Raw genomic sequence first — 21,520 nt, 5'->3', positions numbered from 1 at the left:
AACCACCTACAGTATTTTTTTTGTTTTTATAAACCTATTATAACTTGTGGTGTATAGGGTAAGACAAAAAAAAACGAAGAAACAGAAAAAAAAAATTATTTTTATTTTTTTATGTTGAAATTACCATTTTAGCCCTCAAGAGTCAGACTTAATGTCCAATTTGGACGGAATAGGAGAAATTGGACACGGCTGATTGAAATTGGAAAGTTTAGGGGGTAAAAAGTTAAAATTGAAAGTAGAGGGGGTGAAATGATGACACTCCCAAATCTCAGGAGGGTAAACTGTAATTAACTCTATTTTTTTTTTGTAACTCTCTTTTAAAAGAAAAAAAATCCGAAAAACAAAAATTAACGACAGTTTCAAACTCTCTGTGCTAAGTTGCTAACAAACTCTTCTACAAGCCCATCCATCAATCAACAATCTCTCTACTTCTCTACCAATAAAATCAATGTCATCTCCTAAATCTAAATTCCCGATTCCACTTCTCAGCAGCTTCTCTTCCAAGTTCTTTCTTGCTTCCCTTCCTCCCTTCTCTTGATTAACAAGAAACATCCACAGATCTTCCTCTATCAACTCCTGACCAGACTGGGTTCTAATCCTTCTAGAGACAGGCTTTGTCTATATGGGTTCACCCATAGATGGCTGGAGAATCTCTATTAGCCCATCATTCATTCAATCAAACAAAAGCCTCCGGTCTGACCTATTCCAAGACATCTAATCACCAAACTTCTTCTCTAGGCTCTCAAACACATGAAGGCTCATAGGGCATTCTTGAAAGCATGCACCAGGTAGCACAGTCCATTTCTACTCCCCGACTATAAAAACCTGCCTCTAATAACACGTCAATAAGGTAGGAAAAGTCTCTACTTTAAAGATATTTTTCTCTTATTTTCTCAGTTCTTCAATCTGCATCTATTATCGTTTTGAGAATCTGCAGAAGCAGAAACAGCCATAACAATCTATACAAGATCAGAGTTAGTCCCCCCATTTCTGCTATAACAATCTATACAAGATCAGAGTTAATCCATCCATTTCACTTTAACAAAACTTAGTTCCAAATACCCCATTACCAATCAACCCAAAATCCTAACTTTTTGCAGAAACTAATAGGAACACAAACCCCAATTGATTTAAATGAAGCAAGAATATAATGAATCTAACCACCTCTCAATTATCAAATATCCAAAACTTCATTGAAGCCAGATAGATTGAACATAGACAAAACCCAATTTCCAAAATCTCATATTCAAACCCACAAAGCATGAAACTTGAGAATAACAAAACAAACACAATTGAAAATGAACAAAACCCAAGAGAAAAAATCTTAAATCTTTACCTAAATTGTGAACCCCCGTAGCCAGGAGAAATGTGATTTGAATCACATTGAAACAAACTGTAGATGAACAAGCAAAGGAAGACGTTTCCTTAAACAACAAACCCTCAAAACAATGCAGTATTCTCTCTATTAACGCCCGTCAAAGCAGAGGACGAAATCTTGAGTCTCTGGCGAGCCTGCTTGATAAAGAAATGGATGGAGAAGAAAGCTGCATCTGCAGAGAAAGTCGTGGTTCGAAGAAATTCAACGGCTGATTTTGAAATAAGGTTCTTGAATTTGAGCTCCAGCTCTTTGAGTTGCGGAATGATAGGAGCATTTTAATGCAACATTTTAATATTTAACTCCTCATATTTTGCTTAGTTATTTCCTTTACTTAATCATTTTTAATTTAGTTTCTATTTTCTAGGTACATCGGAGAAAAGTGGTAAAAAAGAGCATAAATGAGCGTAAATGAAGGATAAGTCATTTTAGAAACTTTCCTCTTTCATTTTAGGAAATATTTCCTATTTTGTTTTAGGGAACTTTCTTCCTTTGAACTTTCCTATTTCTGATTTTCTTGTTTTAAAGAGGGAATTTAGGAGTCCATCCCATTGAGAACTCTTGAGTGATGAAATCAAGGAAACATGAAGGATAAGATGAAGCACGAAAATAAGGAGGAAATCAAGGAGTTTTCATTCACATAAATTCTTCTTATTTCGTGGAGATAAAAGGGGAGTGTTCATAGTCAATATTTATTCCTAATTATCTTATTTCTTATTGATTATAGACTCCAATTAATTTCTGATTTTTCTTGATTATAGGAGTTCATTGTGAGCACAAATGTTGCAAGAAATTAGTGCAATTCAAAGGAGAGGAATAAGGGATGTATATGGTCACTATTCAAGGAATATACCATGAGTCATTAAGGGGAAAAGAGATCAGAAAATTCAAGACTCTATCATGAGAAAATCAAGGAAATTTGGAGGAGAAATCACCTCTAGATGATTGGCCATAATTGCATCACAAGAGTCACAAGAGATGAGGATTTCACTATAAATAGCAGCAATTCTTCAAGCCAAAGACAACACCACCTCACACACCACTTCTCCCACAATTCTAAACACAAAAAATTCTCTCCATTCTCTAGTCTTCAGAAGCTCTGCGTCTCAACCAAGGAGGAGAAGAAGTCATGCAATACATCAAGATCCTAGCCGCCATCCACCCTTGTGTCGTCCCTAGAAGATTGCTTGCTTTCAAGGATCTTTAAGTTCTTCGTCTCAAGGCTTTGTCATCCATCTTTCACGGTGTATTTCATACTTTCTTTTGTTTTCCTTTGTTTGATTCGTAGAGTTATGAATTCTAGTTAACATGACGTTATGGGGAAAGTTTAAAGCCCGTTTATATGTTTTGAAATAAAGTTGTGATTTCTTTATGTTGATTTCTAAGTTGCTTATGTGAGATTGCTTGATTGATTTTGGATTACAGAAAACTTTTGCATGTTTATGTTCTTTGGTGTGGCCAACTTAGGATATATGCATGTAATTGGAGCTAGATTTAGGTAAACAATTCACCTAATAGTTTTGTGAACCTAAATCATAAGTAGTAAAGGCTTTGGACAAAAGTCGAAATCAATTAAGGAGGATTGCAAATAGATGGACTTTTTCATACTAGGTTGTGCACTTTGGTTGACAACCTTTTTTTGTTCTTCATGCGTTGAATGTGTTCTTGAGTAGCTAGCTTTCTAGACTATGATTGCATGTTCAATAGGATTGATTTAGGTGCTTTCACTTAGATCAATTATTGAAGGAAAGTAAAATATGGGAAATCGTTTGCTTATTAACGTTTCACATGGTCAACTTCTTTCTCATGACATAGAAAATCAACTATAGGATTTGTAATCGGATTTCTTGCATATGGATATGGTTTTGATCTTTGGTCCTTGCGTTCCACCCTTGTACATGTGTTTTTACATTTTCTTTATTTCATTTATTTTAATTTTTAATTTTAATTCTAAATCCCCCCTCTTTACGTTAACTTGTATATTTCTATTCTTTATTTTATTTTTGTAAATAATATTTTATACTTTTATTAATTCTTTACTTGTTTATGCAATTACAAGTGTACCCTCAATCTCCGGCTAGAACGATCCCTACTTATTCTATACTGACAACTACATTTTGCAGGGTTAAATTGCGTGCTACTTCTAGCGTTGTCACGGAACTGGGTTTTCTTTGCCGGAGTCAGACTCCATGTACGGGTCAAGATCGAGGTCGTCGTCTTCATGCTACAGCATGCCGAGGCTCAAACCCATCCAGACCAGTGTCTTATCAACTCGACCCAAAATCCATCAGAAGCCAATACAAGAAAACGGGTTCGTGAAGACGAAATCTAAGGCGTTGAAGATTTACAACGACTTGAAGAAGGTGAAGAAGCCAATCTCACTGGGTGAAAAACTCGCCATTTTCTCAATTCCATTTTCAACGGCGAAAATGGAAAAAAGGGAAACCCAATCTTGTAAACATACTGGGATTGACTCTGAGAGACCCGTCGAAAACTGAAGAACTGAAGAACTAGCGAGTCGTAGAAGAATTGAAGAACTGAGAAATGGTGGATATTTGAAAAAAAAAAAAAATTCATTTAGGTTTGACGAGGGGCACTTTAGGAATTTAGCAACTCTGTCTTTGCCACGTCATCAGTTGACTGAAGATTTGGATAGAGGTTCGAGAATTGGACACGGCTAATTAAAATTGAGAGTACAGGGGTAATCTTGATGAAATTAGAAGAATAGGGACTAACATGAAGATTGCCCCAAAGTTGGAGGAGGTAAACTGAAATTAATCCAAAAAAATATATTTCTATTACATGATTTGAGACAATGGATTGCCTGTTGCTGTGATATGGATCTAAAATTAGTAAGTAATATTGAAAAATTTAAATTTTATATAACTATATGTTATAAAAATTTAAAAATATAAAACCGCCTGGCCAGAAGACTAGCGTCTAGCGATTTTTAGAACCTTAGTATATGATAATTCGTCAATATGCACACTTCTTCCTATTTTTCCTTTTTTTATTTTTTTTATTATTCTCCAATGGCATTCGTTGCATGTGCAATCACGTGCAAGTTAAAGCTACTATATGTTTACTTAACCAGCTATATCGATTAGTAGAAAACATCATGCATGATTGGTGAGATGATGAACTGTTGTTACTCTAATTGTTTTTACGAATGATCCAAACTAGATTCATACCTATATACACTCACGTTAATTAATGTTTCTCAAACAAAATAAAGCAAAATCACATATCTTGCTTCTATTTCTCATTCAACCTTCTTTTTATGTTATTCAGCATTAAATCTTCCATTTTCTCTTGGAAATACGATATATTTATTTTTAGATTTTTTTACAATCAGCCCCAAAGGACACAACACTTGCCGCTCGGGCATAAGATTGATGTATTAAATTCTAATTTCTAGACAAAGTCAATCTATTGTAAAAGACTAGAACCCTCTGTTTTTTTTTGTATAAATAAAACCTAAAGTATTTGTCGATTATGCCCGACCACATTCTTTTGTGATTGTTGTGTACCTATATTTACTTAACTCACCATATGAGTAGAAAACATCAACACTATTGATAATATAGAATTTGTATGGTTTACTTATTGACGCATAAGATGCAAACTAGTTTTCTACTAATATATGCTCTAATTTCTCAAATGAAAGGGAATTTATATATCTTGCTTCTTTTTCTCATTCAACTTTCTTTATTTGTTATTTCAGCATTGAATTTTTCATTATTCTCTTGAAAATATGATATATTTCTTTATATATTTATTTACAAATTAGCCCAAGGTACAAAGCACCTAACACTCTGACATAAGATCCATGCACTAAACCCAAATATCAAAAAGAGAAAGTCAATTCATTTTTGAAGACTAGAACCTCTATTTCTTGTATAAATAGGACCAAAATATTTGTCAATTATTTGTACTGCTCAAACTATTGATTAGGGTTTTGATCTCAAAGTATCAGAGAATCATGAATTTTTCTTTGGCCTTAGAAGGTCAAGATGAAGAGGTACATGGCACTGGCACTGTAATGCTTGACCTAGGCTTCAATACCACTGGATCAATGATCAACCAGATGTACATATATCGAGAAAAACATGAGGTATTAATTAAAAAAAAAACCACTTCACAGTTGTATCTGCATTTACTTATGTTTTAGCTATTGATGACAAATGAGTACCCATGGGCATTGATCACTCATCAACTTCCTTCCATCCTCCCCTATAAGGAGAACATAGGATTGATGGTGACATTTGGCGTACCCATTTACCTATTTTTCATTTTGGTCATTGGTTAGGTATTCATTTATGTTTATATCTAATTGTTAGTTTTTTTTATATATTTTTTTTTTACTTTTTTTTTTTATGAGATGGTGAACTACTTAACAATTTGTTTTATAATTTATGTTTTTCAGGAAATCTATTCCTTCGCAGATCTCTATAAATCTGGTTATACTCTAGGGAGATCCATAAGCTTGTTGGGTATTCTTAGGTATTTTTCTAGAGTTCTAATCTTTTCTTCTATCATATCATATTGGGTAAAACATTTACTATCTTTAATTAAAATGCTTTACATTAATGAAGAAAATAACTATTTTGTCTAATTATTTAAATAATATTTCTAATTCCCTCTAAAATCCTAAAATCTTACACTAAGGGGGGTGTATTCAATTAGGATTCTGTGAGATTGTTTTGGATTTTAAAAATGAATATCAAGATTTTAAAAAGTCTTTTAAAATCTAGTAGTATTCAATTAAGATTTTTAAAAGTCCTTCTAAATCTAGTGGTATTCAAAAACTCATTGATTTTCAATAATTTTATTAAATGGTGGATTGTGGAGGATTCTAAGGTGTTTGGTATAAATACCAAGCCCTATCAGAAACCATTCACGTCTTTTTTTTTTTTTTTCTCTCATCCTGATGAAACGACCTCAAATAGTAGAATATGAACTGAGAATGAACTGACCTTGACCTGATGGGACTTGCAGTCCAACAATTTTCAGAGGCGGGTTGGATTTGGAAATCAAAACACTCGGAGTTCTGCGAGGTACATTGGGCTGTTGTTTCAAGTTGTGGATGACATTCTGGATGTGACGAACTCTTCATAGAATTTGGGGAAGACTGCTGGGAAGGACTTGTTGTCTAATAGTGACTTATCCTAACCTAATGCGGATTGAGAAATCAAGGGAATTTGCAGACAAACAGGGATGCACCAGAACAGCTCATCAGATTCGACCCAGAAAAGGCTGCTTCTTTGATTGGTTTGGCTAATTCCATTGCTTACGGGTAAAACTGGAGCTGAGACTCTATTGTTGTATTCTAGAATTGGTTGTTTAATAGAATTTATGAGAATCTCTCACAGTTTACATGATCCTGTGTTTGAAAAAAAAAAAAAGTTGGAAATAGCTGGGAGATATACACATTTTTACTGTTTCAAATATGTGATAAAATCTTTGTTTAATGTGGAATAGTATTCGTTAATTTCGTGCTTTACCTTTGCATTCAACTATCAATTACAATAATTTCTGAGAAATTTGTGGGTAATGAAAAAGCAGCAGCAGAAGTTGGCTGTTTCTGGCCAAGTAGAAGTTGAGTTGTTATGCAAAGTGGATGGGTGTTTTCAGATGATTATATGGAATATGTTGAGAAATAGAATGGAGATGATCATGGATTAGGGCATGGGGTTTGATCTAGGGAAAGAAAAATTGATGGAGGCAAAATTTGTCACGTCCATATGTATGTTCATAGGAGTTGAATGTTCTGGTACTACTGTGATTCAAATTTTACAAGGAATTGATGTTGTAGTATTGTGCATTAATGGGAATTGACTGAGCAGTAAGCAGGTCCATCAGTTTGTTTTCCCACCTTATGAGAAAAATCCATTGTTATGCTCTCTTGTCATAGTTAACTCATGAGACACATTTTTTGTGTGCCTATCTTCTTTTCGGTTCTGAACTCTTTCCAAGTTATCCCCAATTCTGGGTGTACTTCATATAACTGCAGCACCTATACTCATCAGGATAAAAACCCTCATGTGTAACAAACAAGGTAAGCAAGGAATGCATGGTAAAATAGAAAGGAACTGAGATTGCGAGGACTAAGGCTGGTATTGATAGAAAACTTATCGAAAAGCTGCTCAAGAATTTCTCTTGCAAAGGTAACATATTTGCTCTCTTTCTGCATAAGCTGAAGACTGTTTTCTTTCTGTCTGGTTTCTGTCAATCTCATGCAATAAACAATGAATGCCTCTATTTTTACTCTGTTTTCTTTGTGTATAGTCTCTAGTTCTCTTACTTTATGTGAAGCTATAGAATGCTCTTGATGATTTGTATTGGACCATAGTTGGTGCTTCTGAACAGTTTTGTGACCTTTTAAAGGGAGTATGGTACATGGTTTAAAGGTAGGCCAGGGGTTTGATCCTATAGTATAAGCAAACAAAAGGAAAAATGTAACTGTAAAATTGAGTTTGGTAAAAATACATTAGTCATGAAGGAGGTTCCACTGGTGATTATGTCTTCTGAAAGCATACTGAATCGGATTAACAAGTAAATATTGTTAATAGTTGTTGAATTATGCTCGTTTTCCTTTGGTCTTTGTTTTGTTACATAGAGGTTAATGTCATTAATATTATGAAATATATAGGTGCTTTGAGGAAGGAGCTAAGATGTTCACGCAAAAACCGATCAGACAGTTAGACATTAAGCAATTGAGATGTCATCTGATGAAACTGCAGAAGCTGAACACACATACTTTGGTCTGGAGGAGAAATGGAGAGAAGCTAAAGAAATCACCTGCTTTTTTTTTCCCCCTTCAGAACTTGCTGTCTTCATATCTTGATGAGTTCTTTTAAATGCATTTCCATCTCACTGTTGTCCTTAGTGTGACTGAAATCATTTGCTACTGTGGTGATAATTGGATGGAGCAAAACTGTAAATATATATTCATTGAAAATAAATCTGTACCAAGTAAAGAAATCATATCTTATATAGTACATAGAAATCACCTGCTAATTTTTGTTTTTGGATTTTGTTTCCTCAGAACTTGCTATCTTTACATTTTGAATGAGGCAAATATTTTGAATTAGCATACATTTGTTTGAGATTTACAATTTGCCTTAAAAAAGTGTTAGAATTTGTTTCATTGCTTAGATAGATAGATGGGCATAGGCATAGTTTTGTTTATTAAAATCCAAACAAATCTTGCTGATAAAATAGATTAGAATCTCTTTAAATCCATATAGAATTAAAACAATCCATGGATTCTACATAATCCTCGAGAATCCATGGATTATAAGAAGTCAGATAGAATCATTTAAAATCTAGATTGAATACACCCCCTAATTTAGACATGCATGTGTACATAAGAGTAAACATACCATAAAAATCATGACTTTATTGTTGTTTTTGTTACAGGTTAGAGATCATTTGTTGGATCACCAGTTTAAGGTATAGGTTTTTGAGCATATGGCAATGTTCGTGTTGGACTTGTATGAAAAGCGGTTGCAAATCTATGACCTTATACAGAAAGTTGATGAGGATCGAAGCTGCATGAACTTTAACTGTTGTGTAAGCGAAATGAAGTCATATGTTCAGAGGTCGTGCAAGGATGCAGAACTCAGAGCTTATGAGAATAGGACCTGCACAAACTTTAATTGTCGCGTTAGCAAAATGAAGTCAGATGTCCAGAGGTCGTGCAAGGATGCAAAACTCAAATTCCGTAATAATAGAATCGATGAAACATAGAGGAAGATTGCAGAGAACCTGACCATTTTAGATCAACGATTTACCAGATGTATATCACTGTTATAGTTATGTTTAGTGTTTAAGATTTAGTTGATTTAATTAACTATTGCTAAAATTTAGTTCATATAACTAAATAGTTTATATATTTGGTGGGACTATTACTTATTGATGAGAGAGTTTGCACTTGTATACAATCTCAAATTTACATATGATAATTAATCACTGAAAGGAAGAATTCTATTCTTGTATTAATGGCTTAATTCATGCTTGCAGCGATAATCAAATGATAATCTCTCTTAAATTACGGTTTTGAGTGTTAACCTTTAGAGTTTTTGATCAATCGAGGGGGGTGTCAATCTATTAAAGTAAATGGGGGAAACGTTACAAAATGACCCACCTGGAGGCCCTGGCTTCGACAAAAATAAGTCATGAAAGAGAACCCTAAAGGAAACATCTAAAGCACTAACATAATGCACTAGAGTTAAGTTCTAAGTAACCAAGTAACCTTGACACTACCAGGGAGAACCCGAACGCAGTCAAGTGCTCCTAAAAAAGCACTCTACACAGAGGGGACTTCCCCAGCCTCAATGAAAACATAAAAAATAAAAATAAAAAGTGCAGGCCTAACGATCCCATTAACAGAAGAGACCCAAGGATTGAGCATTAAACCCAATAACAGCTGCAAGGAGCCCATCCCTAGCCAAACCCTAACAGCAAAACCACCCACCAAGTCCATGAGGCTCAAATGAAAAACCCTAGGCCCAAAAGCAAAGGATCCAACCAAACCCTACTTGCCGAGCCATTGCCACTAATTCCATGCACTAGATCGACGCCTCTCATCCACACTAGAATCCTGGGTGTACAGGCCGTGCCCTGTGGGAGTGATCAAATATTTTAGTCCTACAATTAAGACAAATATAAATGTGAAAATGATGGCAACAGTAAGTGTGGCAATCATTACAGCAGTAAGTATGGCAATCATTGCAGCATTAAGTATGGCAATGATTGTAGCCATAAATGGTGATAATTACAAGAATAAAATGGTATCAATGGTGACTTGCCGCCCAAGTCACCGGTGACTTGCCATGCAAGTTTACTTGCAGCCCAAGCAGTAATGCACCTATAAATAAGGGACAAAATGACCAAGTATGACATCCAATTCTTATTGAGTCTACTACACTCAACTTAGAAATATACTAACTTAGGCATCGGAGAGTCTTTTGTAGGTAACCCCCTCCTCAAACCAGTGATGGAGATAAGCCTCCGCTTCGTCATCGTTAAAGCAAGTGATGAAGGGAAGCCTCTGCTTCATCATTGTCAAAACAAGTGACGAAGAGAAGCCTCCGCTTCGTAATCATCCAAGTTAGTAATGAAGGGAAGCCTCCGCTTCGTCATCATCGAGGACAGCGACGGAGAGAAGCCTCCTCTTCGTCGTCGTCAAAACCAGTCACGAAGGGAAGCCTTCGCTTTGTTATCGTTGAAGTCCTCAATCTTTGTTGTCGCCAAAGAAAGTGACGAAGAGAAAGCTCCACTTCGTCATCATCCAAGTTGGTAAAGAAGGGAAGCCTGCAGGATGTGGGGGTAAGATGGCCTTACCCTCACAAGATATGGGGGTGAGATGATGGTCCTTACCTTCGCAAGACGCGGGGTAAGAAGGCTTTACCTTCACTCGACATGAGGTAGGGTGGTCCCTACGTTGGCAGGACGCGGGGTGAGAAAACCTTACCATCACAGGACGTGGGGTAAGGAGCAGCGGGGTGAAAAGTCCTTACCTTCACTGGATGTGCGGTAAGGTGGTCCTTACCTTCACATGATGGAGGGTGAGAATACCTTACCTTCACAGGACGTGGGGTAAGGTGGTCCTTACCTTGCAGGACTCGGGGTGAGAAGGCCTTACCCTTACAGGACCTAGGGGCAAAGTGGTCTCTACACTCACAGGATGTGGGGGCACGATCCAGATTACCCTTACAGGGTATTGGGACTACCCCATCTTGAACGAATTTACCCCATAAGATAACAAAAGTGACCAAGTGAACTGACTACATATGAGGTCAGAGCGGCTTGCCGTTAAATTGTGTTTATTCTTGTGTATGTGAGCACAACAAGAAAAACAAGAGGGCACGATATGGGAAAGTAAAAGTGCATTTAAAGGCATTTTTGACCGCATTGAATGGTCAAGGAGGCCGGTGGTCAAGGCCAGCGGTCACCATCAAGAAGACGAGCGGTCGTGTAGAAAATAGGTCATGGCTGGGCAAGGAGACCAATGGTCATCACCAAGGAGACGAGCGGTCGTGGAGACAATCGACCATGGTCAAGGAGACAATCAAGCCCTCGGGAAAAGGCGTCCATGCCTGAGGGGGCTAGTACTCGTACTCAAGGAGGCTAGCGCTCATGCTCAAGAAGGTGACTACATTAAAATAACAAACCTGTCGAGATGAAAACCCCACCTCTAGGTTATCACATACGGTGGTATGTTCAATAATTATATGTATTTTTTGGTAGAGCAATAAGCGTTATCCCCTCGAGACTAGAGGTGATGACCATGTCAAGGCTTGAGGTGAAAACCCTGTCAATGATAGAGAGAGAAGAAGACAGTACGACATCAAAAGAGAGGGAACCTCATAGCCGGGCTCAAGTCAGGGTTGGGCTTGGGAAATTTCCTCTTTGGATGAGTGTCCAAAGAGAAAACTAGAGGGTATTGTGGGAGTAGTCAAATGTTTTAGTCTTACAATTAAGACAAATATAAATGTGGAAACAATGGCAGCAGTAAGTGTGACAATCATTACAGTAGTAAGTGCGGCAACCATTGTAGCATTAAGTATGACAATGATTGCAGCCAAGTGGTGATAATTACAAGAATAAATACAGTATGAATGGTGACTTGCCGCCTAAGCAGTAATGCACCTATAAATAGGGAGCAAAACGACCAGGTATGATATCCAATTCTAATTGAGTCTACTATACACTCAACTTATAAATATACTGACTTAGGCATTGAAGAGTCTTTTGCATGTATCCCCCTCCTCAAACCAGTGACAAAGAGAAGCCTCCGCTTAGTCATCATCCAAGTTAGTAAAGAAGGGAAGCTTTTGCTTCGTCATCAATGAGGACAGCGACGGAGAGAAGCCTCCGCTTCGTCTCGTCAAAACCAGTAACGAAGGGAAGCCTTCACTTCGTTATCGTCGAAGTCATCAACGGAGAGAAGTCTCTGTGTCGTCATTCTCCTCTGCTTCATCGTTGCCAAAGCAAGTGATGAAGAGAAGCCTCCAATTCGTCATCATCCAAATTGGTAACGAAGGGAAGCCTTTGCTTCGTTATTGTCAAAGTTATCAACAGAGAGAAGTCTTAGCGTCATCATCATCCAAGTTAGTCACGAAGGGAAGCCTTCGCTTCGTTATCGTTGAAGTCGTCAATGAAGAGAAGTCTCTGCTTCGTCATCGTAAAAGTTATTAGTGAAAGAAAGCCTCCGCTTCGTCAACCCCAAAGTCAGAGATGGAGGGAAGCCTCCGCTTCGTCGCCATCGGGCCAACGACGAATAAAAACTTCTTGATTATTTCCGGTTCAACTCCCGCTCCAGTCCGCATTAATTGTTGGGTTAAAATCCTAAACGGAATTTTTCATCACTAATATGCCCCCAACCACTCTGCTGCCAAAACTAATCGCTCTCTTGATACCGTGCTCGAGACAGCCAGCTGTCACCTAAGCCAGTCCTCGCAGCCTTGTGCCACCAGACCTGCCACCCCTGGTCGACTTCGCCTCCTCTCTTGCCGCCAAGAGAGGATGGGTCGAAACCCACAAGATCCTTCGCCAACAACATTAGCCAGAGACTTATCGGAAAGCTTCGATCCCATTGAGAAATAACCCACGTACCCGCATCTAGACGCTCAGCCACGATCACTGGTGCTTGAGGTCAGTCGGAGTTGTCGTCACAGAACCCGCCAACGCCATTAAAAGAAGATGAAAGGGTAAGGATAAGGAAACCACCATCAGAGAGAGGAGGTGAGAACACATATTTTTTCAATCGCTGTTAACTTTTATAGTTCAATAAGAATTTCTATAAAACCTCTAGATATAGTGATTTATAAATAATCTCTAAATAGTCATAAGAAATCTCGATGACGACTTAGACAGTTATAAATAAAAATGAAATCTACATTGTAATGCGTTATAAATTTTTAGGTCTCGTGCCTCTACATGATAATAATTGTCAATAACACCGAAAGTTAGTAATAATTGTCGATATAATTCCACCATAAAATTTAAGATGAAACAAAATATTTCCCAAAAGTTATGTGGGGCAATGGTTTATTCTTTGGAGCTGCAGTCACGTCTTTGAGCTTGTAGGTATATAATAATTCGTCAATATGCACACTTCTTCCTATTTTTCCTTTTTTTTTATTCTCCAATGGCATTCATTGCATGTGCAATCACGTGCAAGTTAAGGCTACTATTTACTTAAGCCGCTATATCAGTAAAAAACATTATGATTGGTGAGGTGACGTATTGTTGTTACTCTAATTGTTTTTAAAGTTCAAGCACAGCTCAAGTTGATTATTGGACGAGCCCAAGCTTAATTTATGCTCGGGTTGGCTAATTTGTCTATAAATTGTAAAGTTAAACAGGGAGAAGAAAATTTTAGGGAAAACTATAAAATAATACCTGAACTTTGGAGGTTATTTCAAATAAATACCTCATCTATAAAATCTTTCAAATAAATACCTGAGCTATTCTTAATCCTACAAAATCTCAATTCCGTCAGACATTCCGTTAAAACAACCGTTAACTTGCCTACGTGGCATGTTTGGCCTTTCAATTCCTATTGACTGGACCCACCAATGAGGGTATTTTAGAGAACACAAAATTTATTCCCGCTCAATGTCTCCCCTAACCCTAAACTTTCAGCCCTTTCCCTCAACAAATTGAGTATTGCACGTTTCCTTTGCCGTTCTTGTTACAGTTCACATGCAATGGGAGAACCCCTTTTCAGTTACTAACAATATGTCTGCAAAGTGAAGGTCAGGGTAGGGAGAAATACTTCCCTGCATGCAAGCGGGCGTACTTCATTGGTAAGAATTCTGATTGTTGTTTAACGAAGTAAGGGTGTTAATTTCGAGTATAGTTTCCAAGACGGAAAATGGCACAATTAGTTGTACGTGTTTTTGTTCTTGACAAAGAGACTGATGTGAATCATTATAGGTACGTTGAGATATCAGTCTATAGGATTCCTACCTGAGTCCCAAATAGTTTCTTGCTTGAATTGGATTCACTAAGATTGGTTTTTGATATGTGTGGTTTGAAGTTATAGACTAGTTGTTTAAGTATTTTAGTTATGCTAGTTTTCAGGAATTTCATATTTGGACATGTTATTATAGGTTGAGGTACCACTAATTCAGTCTTAGGATTCCAATCTGAGTCACGAAGGGTTCTTTGAGTTCTTTGATATTTCATGTTTGAACTTTTAGACCAGTTGGTTGAGAACTTTAGTTTTGTTACTTTTTGGAAATTATATATTTGGACATATAATTATTAGATTAAACATTAAACTTTTGTTATCCAACATATTTTCTGTTCATTATTGATGGGTATTTTTCTTGGCTGTGAAGGTATCGTGCTTGACTCTGGTGATTTGATGACTTGGGCACTGAGAACCGGATATTTTGATGAACAAAGTTATGGTGAGTTTTCAGTTCTATCTTCCTGGGATTGTTCATATTTTGTTATGAGGTTTTCTTGTTCATTTTGCTACTAGGTTTGTGTCATGGCCTGATGAGGATACATTTATTATAGTATAGTCTGCACTTTCTATACTACTCAAAGAAAAAGGGAACTGAATTAATGGTGGGCTGTTTTTGGATTGGTGAAGAAAACCTACATGTTGTCGTTGTTAAGCTTTAAAGACCAACTGTATAATTAGACCATGAATAGGTTTGAATGGTATCTGATATTATGATAAACATTAAAAGTCGTTAGGTTCCTACTTTTTGGTTGCTCTTAATTGAAGAGACCTAATGTTTGTTAACATTTTTTGAAAGACATGTTTAAACTGACTTCAAATTTACCTGATGAAGAGATCTAATGTCTTTATAAAAATTGTAATATGTAGGCTGAAGAAAACATGTTTCATGAAGTAACAACAACGTTTTCATCGTACTTGTTTATGAATTTGTAAATAAAATCAATATGTCAATTTGTTATGAAATTGTAATTATTACTAACGGATAATACAATTTAATATGACTTATGTGATTGAACATTTCAATGTTGCAGTTGATCCGGATGGGAATTGGAGCTGCCATGAGTTTGTTAAAAAGGGATGATGATGTTGTTGATATGGTGGCTTTTGTGCCAGATGTGAGGATAATTGAAGTGTACTTGGAGCATATACCAGACTCTGGTCCTTGTGACATTGCAAACTTAGGTTGGGACCTCAATGACTTTGGAATAGACCTCAGTAAAAGTTATGATGTGGGAGCTAGGAAGAGAAAAAGTATTGTGATTGAGGAGTTAGGGTTAGGTGAAGATGACAATGCTTATCATATAACGCAGACTGAATTAGCTAATGACAAGGATGATAGTGATAATGACAATTCAGATGGAGACTATCATCCTGAAGCTATTTTTGTTGATAGTGATTACAGTGGGGATGATGATTCTGACGAAGTTGGTTATAATGATGGTACAACAAGTAGTATTGATGCTGAAGCTACTGCCAAAGATGGTGGAAATACTCGTGTCAATGCAGGTGTTAATGATGGTGAAACTAATTGTGGGAGTGATGCAAACGTTACAAATAATTTTAGTCATAATATGAAAATTGGAAGTTGGGATCTGGTGATGAATAATATTCAATTGGAAGATGTAGAAGAGGAAGAAGACCATCTTTCAAATGAGGAATTAAGAAGCGTCCATGATTCTGATGATGAAAATAATTCTATGAGAAAAAGGGAGCCAGAGTTTAACCCTGAAACTGATATGAAGGACCCCCAATTTGAGTTAGGGATGTTATTTAGTGATTGTCATGTTTTTAGAGCCGCCATTCGAGAGTATGCAATGTTGCACGGTTACGAAATGAGATGGAAGAGGAATGAGGAATTTAAGTTGAAGGTTTTATGCAAAGGCGAATTCTGCCCTTGGCAAATTTATGCTGGAAAGAGAGCTTCTAATGATGATACATTGCTGGTAAAAACATATGTTGGAGAGCATTCTTGCTCAAGGGTTTATGAAAATCGCACTTGTACAATAGATTGGTTAGCTAAAAAGTTCAAGAAGAGATTGCAATCAGATCCCAATATGCCAACAAATGCAATAGTAGATGTTGCCTCTGATGAGTGGACAGTTGGGGTTTCTAAAATGAAAGCATATAGAGCAAAGAGACAAGCAATCGATGAAATACAAGGAACATTGAAAAAGCAATATGATAGGCTCTGGGATTATTGTGAGGAGCTGAAGAGGACTAATCCTGGCACCACAACTAAAATGCAATGTGACTTCGTTGATGGCCAACCAAAATTCAAAAGGTTGTACATTTGTTTGGAGGCTTGTAAAAAGGGGTTCCAAGAAGGTTGTAGATGCTTGGTTGGATTAGATGGCTGCCATTTGAAAGGAGTTTATGGAGGCCAATTACTAACTGCATGGGTCATAGCATATGCAGTAGTGGAGTTGGAAACAAGGGATTCCTGGACATGGTTTCTTGAGCTATTGGTGCATGATTTGAACATTGTGAACCAATATGGTTGGACCTTCATTTCAGACAAATTAAAAAGGACTTCCTGGTGCATTTGATGATGTACTCCCCAATTCTGAGCATTGCTTTTGTACAAGGCATCTTTATACAAATTTTAGGACAAAGTTTCAAGGGAAAGTGCTAAAAGACAAATTGTGGGCAGCTGCAAAGTCTACTACAAAGCCTTGGTTTAAAAAACATATGGATGAACTCAAGGTCTTAAGCACAGCTGCATTCAATTGGTTAGTCAAGTTCCCAGCAGAAAATTGGTCCAAATCACACTTTCGAACTTATATATGTTAAGTGTGACATGGTAATGAACAATATCAGTGAGTCTTTTAACAAGACTATCCTTAAAGCTAGAGACAAGCCAATTATTACTATGCTTGAGTTGATTAGGTGTCTTTTGATGAGAAGAATTCATACAAGGAGGGATAAGATGAAGAAATGGCCTCACAAGGTGTGTCCTAAAGTATTTAAAAAGATTGAGCATAGAAAAGTGTTAGCTGGTGCGTTGACAATTGAATGGTCAGGAGGACCTAGATATCAAGTGAAGGGTCCAGGTGAACAATTTGTTGTTGACTTGGAGAAATCAATGGTTGAGTGCAGAAAGTGGCAGTTAGGAGGTATTCCATGCAAGCATGCAATTGCTTCAATACACTACATGGGTGAGATGTCAATAGACAACTTTGTTGATAAAAAGTTGTTAACAGAGACTTATTCAAGGCTTATAACAACCTTATCAACCCAATTAATGGTGAGATGATGTGGCCAAGAACAGAATATCCATCTCCAGTTCCACCCTCTTATACCAGGCAACCAGGAAGGCCAAGAAAAGTAAGGATAAAAGATCCTTTAGAGAAGGAAGACAATCCAACAAGAACCAAGCTTGGGAAGACTGGATCAGTCATCACTTGTGGACATTGTCGTGAACCAGGTAACATGACTCATATTGTCATTGTATATTAATTATTGTCATTCAAATAAAAGCCTTAGAAATATTGTTTGACGCTTTGTAAAAACAGGACACAATCTAAGATCATGTCACAGGCATCTTCCTCCGAAAAAAAAGCCTGACCCAAAACCTAGAGGAAGGCCAAGAAAAAATCCACAAATCAGTGCAGCTGCTACAGTAAGCTATTAGTCTTTTTGAACTGTGTTGTTGAATTTTACCTCCGATTTAGCTAAGAATTCTGATTTTGTGGTCTGATTGTATCATATGCCTTGTTAATTATTGTAGACCAAGAAAAATAATAAAATGAATCTATCAGGGATATATATGTAATCGGTTTTTGCGTATGAAGTTCATAACGCTTTGTATTGTCTTTTAGCTGCAACCAATAACAACTTCAATTCCTCCATGTACATCTACAAGAACAACTGCACCACTTTCCTCAACTTCTACAAGAATAGCTCCACCAACACCATCCACTACTCTAGCACCTCCGCAACGTAAAGTTAGTAGAAAATCATCAACGGCCTCTACTCAGGTATTCCTTTCTTATATTAGATTGCTAAAATGTTTGACTCGTTTTATATTTGAATTGAATTGAAAATCTGTGCAATGTCAATAATGCAGGCAAGCCAAACATCGAAGGCTCGTACGTCTAATGTTGGGAAAAGAGGAAGACCACCAAAGAAGGCATAAATGATGAATCTATTTACTTTGATATGAATTAGTTTCACATGCGTTGTAATCTCCAGACTTTCATGTCATGGTGAACCACCTTGGCATCCTTTGAATTGTCTTTGCTTTTGGTTTTGGTTATGTTGATTGATTGGATTTTTTTTTTTCCAATTTTTATGCTTTAAAATATCTAAACTTTGATGTATTGGAGAACAGACTTTGGAGCATTTTTTTAACGTTGCCAAAACAAAATAGCTAGAAAATTTCCATTACAGATTAAGCTGCTTTGCAATTAAGTTGATTCCCATTTGGAGTTTGCAACTACCTTAGTAGTTTCGTTTAGGCTTTGATTTTTTTGACTCTAAACAACTATTTCTGAGGCAAATGATTATTGTGATATATGAGCAGAGTGCACAAATAGTAATGTCGAACTAGTGAACTCTCTTATTTGAACCATGTCTTGCACTTTACATATTAAGATAAGTTGGTGTAGGATATACACTGAGATTCGATATCAAGGAGAATGACGAATGGATTTATTGGTGGAAGAAAAGGGTATTCAGGTAAATATCCTCGTTGGTGGGTCCTGATAGGAGCATTTTAAAGTGGTATTTTAATAGTTAATTCCTCACATTTTGCTTAGTTAATTCCTTAACGAATCGATTTTTAACTCAATTTCTATTTTCTTAGGTACATTGGAGTAAATGATGGTGAAATGAGCATTAGGTCCACACTTACCTATAAATGGTGGAGAAAAATGGAAATGTACTAAAATGTCAATTTTACACATTTTCCTACTCCGGCTAGGAGAAACCAAGCCAAGCAAGGAAGAAGGAGCGGCCGCCGGACCAAATGAACTTCAAATGAGCTGAAACTTTCCAGATCCATTCTACACATCCTAAGGATCATTTATTATGAAGAGTGCCAGAGCTATAATTGAGTGGAAGGCCTTCAAACAGTCAGCCCAATTTCCTGCAGAAGCAAAACTGGAAAACTGGACCTGTAAGAGGTCCAGCAGCAAAGGCATGGAGATAAATTCTGAAATTTTACCAAAATGATCTACACTCATGGTAGATCATTTCATATGAAGAAGTCACGAGCCAAAACTGAATTCCTGTTGGAGAAATAATTGAAGGAATAAAAGGGCAGAAACTGACCTAAAACAGCTCAACACCACATGTTCAAGTTTCCTACCCACATGAAGAAAGCTAGATGCTTTTCTCTTTTTCCTTGGATATATTTTTCTGCTCCAATAGATCATCATCACTTCCATACTTCTGCACCTTCATGCCTTGCTTTCATTTCATCATTACTCCATCTTTTCCATATTTTACAAACCACTTTCATTATTTTTCTTCCATTTATCATTTCACTCTTCTTTTTCTTCCCTATATAAACACCTTCTCCTCTCACTCTAAGTACATTCCTTCATCCATTTCATCTTCTTTGTCTCTCCATTTCCATTCCATTTTTCTCTCCATTCTCTAGTTGCAAAATTCTGCGTTTTCAAGTAAGAAGAAGAAGAAGAAGAAGGAGCCGGGAATATCATATCCTCCATCGTCCACCTTGAAGGCTTGCTTCCAAGATTCAAGATTTCAACGTTTCAAGCACTCCATCTCCATCTCCAACTCACGGTGTAATTCATTCTTTTTCCTTATTTAATTTCGTAGGAATTTGTTTCTAGTTAACAATAACATTAAGGGCAAAGTTTAAGCCCAATTTCTATGTTTGAATATAAATTGTGATTTCTTTATGTTGATTTTTATGTTGCTTATGTGAGATTGCTTAACTGATTTTGGATTATGGAAAACTTTTATATGTATGTGTTCTTTGATGGCCAACTTAGGATATATGCATGTAATTGGTGCTAGATTTAAGTAGTAAAGGCTTTGGACAAAAGTCGAAATCAATTAAGGAGGATTGCAAATAGATGGACTTTTTCATACTAGGTTGTGCACTTTGGTTGACATCCTTTCTTTGTTCTTCATGCATTGAATGTGTTCTTGATTAGCTAGTTTTCTAGACTATGATTGCATGTTCAATAGGTTTAATTTAGGTGCTTTCACTTAGATTAAATATTCAAGGAAAGTAAAATATGGGAAATCATTTGCTTCGAATGTTTCACATGGTCAACTTATTTCTCATGACATAGATAATCAACTATAGGAATTGTAATTGGATTTCATTCATATGATTGTAGTTTTGATCTTTGTTTCTTGTGTTCCACCCTTGTATATGTGTTTTTACACTTTCTTTATTTCATTTAATTTTAATTCCAATTCTATAATCTCAAAACCCCCCTTTTTATATTAACTTGTATATATTTTTATTCTTTATTTTATTTTTGTACATAATACTTTTTACTTTATTATTTTTATTCTTTATTTGTTTTTTTTGACAATGACAGGTGTACCCTCAATCCCCGGAATAGAACGATCCCTATTTGCTTATACTACTAACGATGTTTTCAGGGTTAAATTATGCGCTTGCTTTTAGCGTATCAGGTCCAGTCAATAGGAATTGAAAGGTCAAACATTCCACCTAAGCAAGTTAACGGTTGTTTAACGGAATGTCTGACGGAATTGAGATTTTGTAGGATTAAGAATAGCTCGGGTATTTACTTGAAAGATTTTATAGATTGGGTATTTATTTGAAATGACCTCCAAAGTTCGGGTATTTTTTTGTAGTTTTCCCAAAATTTTAAATAAAATAATAATTCAAATTTCATTTGATTGGTGCCCCATCTTTACTGTCTGTTAGAGTTTGATTTAAATTGTTGCAAAAGTATAACTTAATTAAAAGAAATGTCTCAAAAGTCTAATACTACCATTTTTTTCCTCCTAAATTGTACTTAAATATTATTTTTCCAATAAGTCTCTATTTTTCTTTCGTTTTCCCCAAAAGTATTTCACTTTTTCTTGTCCAATGTTTTTTGTTTATTTTTTTGACTATCTTACCCTCTCTCCCTTTGTCACTATATGCGGTGAGAGGGAAGAAGTCGCCAGAAGTCACTGAAGAGGTCGTTAGAGATCTCACCATAACT

The sequence above is a fragment of the Rosa rugosa genome, chromosome 1, assembly GCF_958449725.1.
Source record: "Rosa rugosa chromosome 1, drRosRugo1.1, whole genome shotgun sequence".
Lineage (NCBI taxonomy): Eukaryota > Viridiplantae > Streptophyta > Magnoliopsida > Rosales > Rosaceae > Rosa > Rosa rugosa.
Note: the sequence above shows the minus strand (reverse complement) of the source record.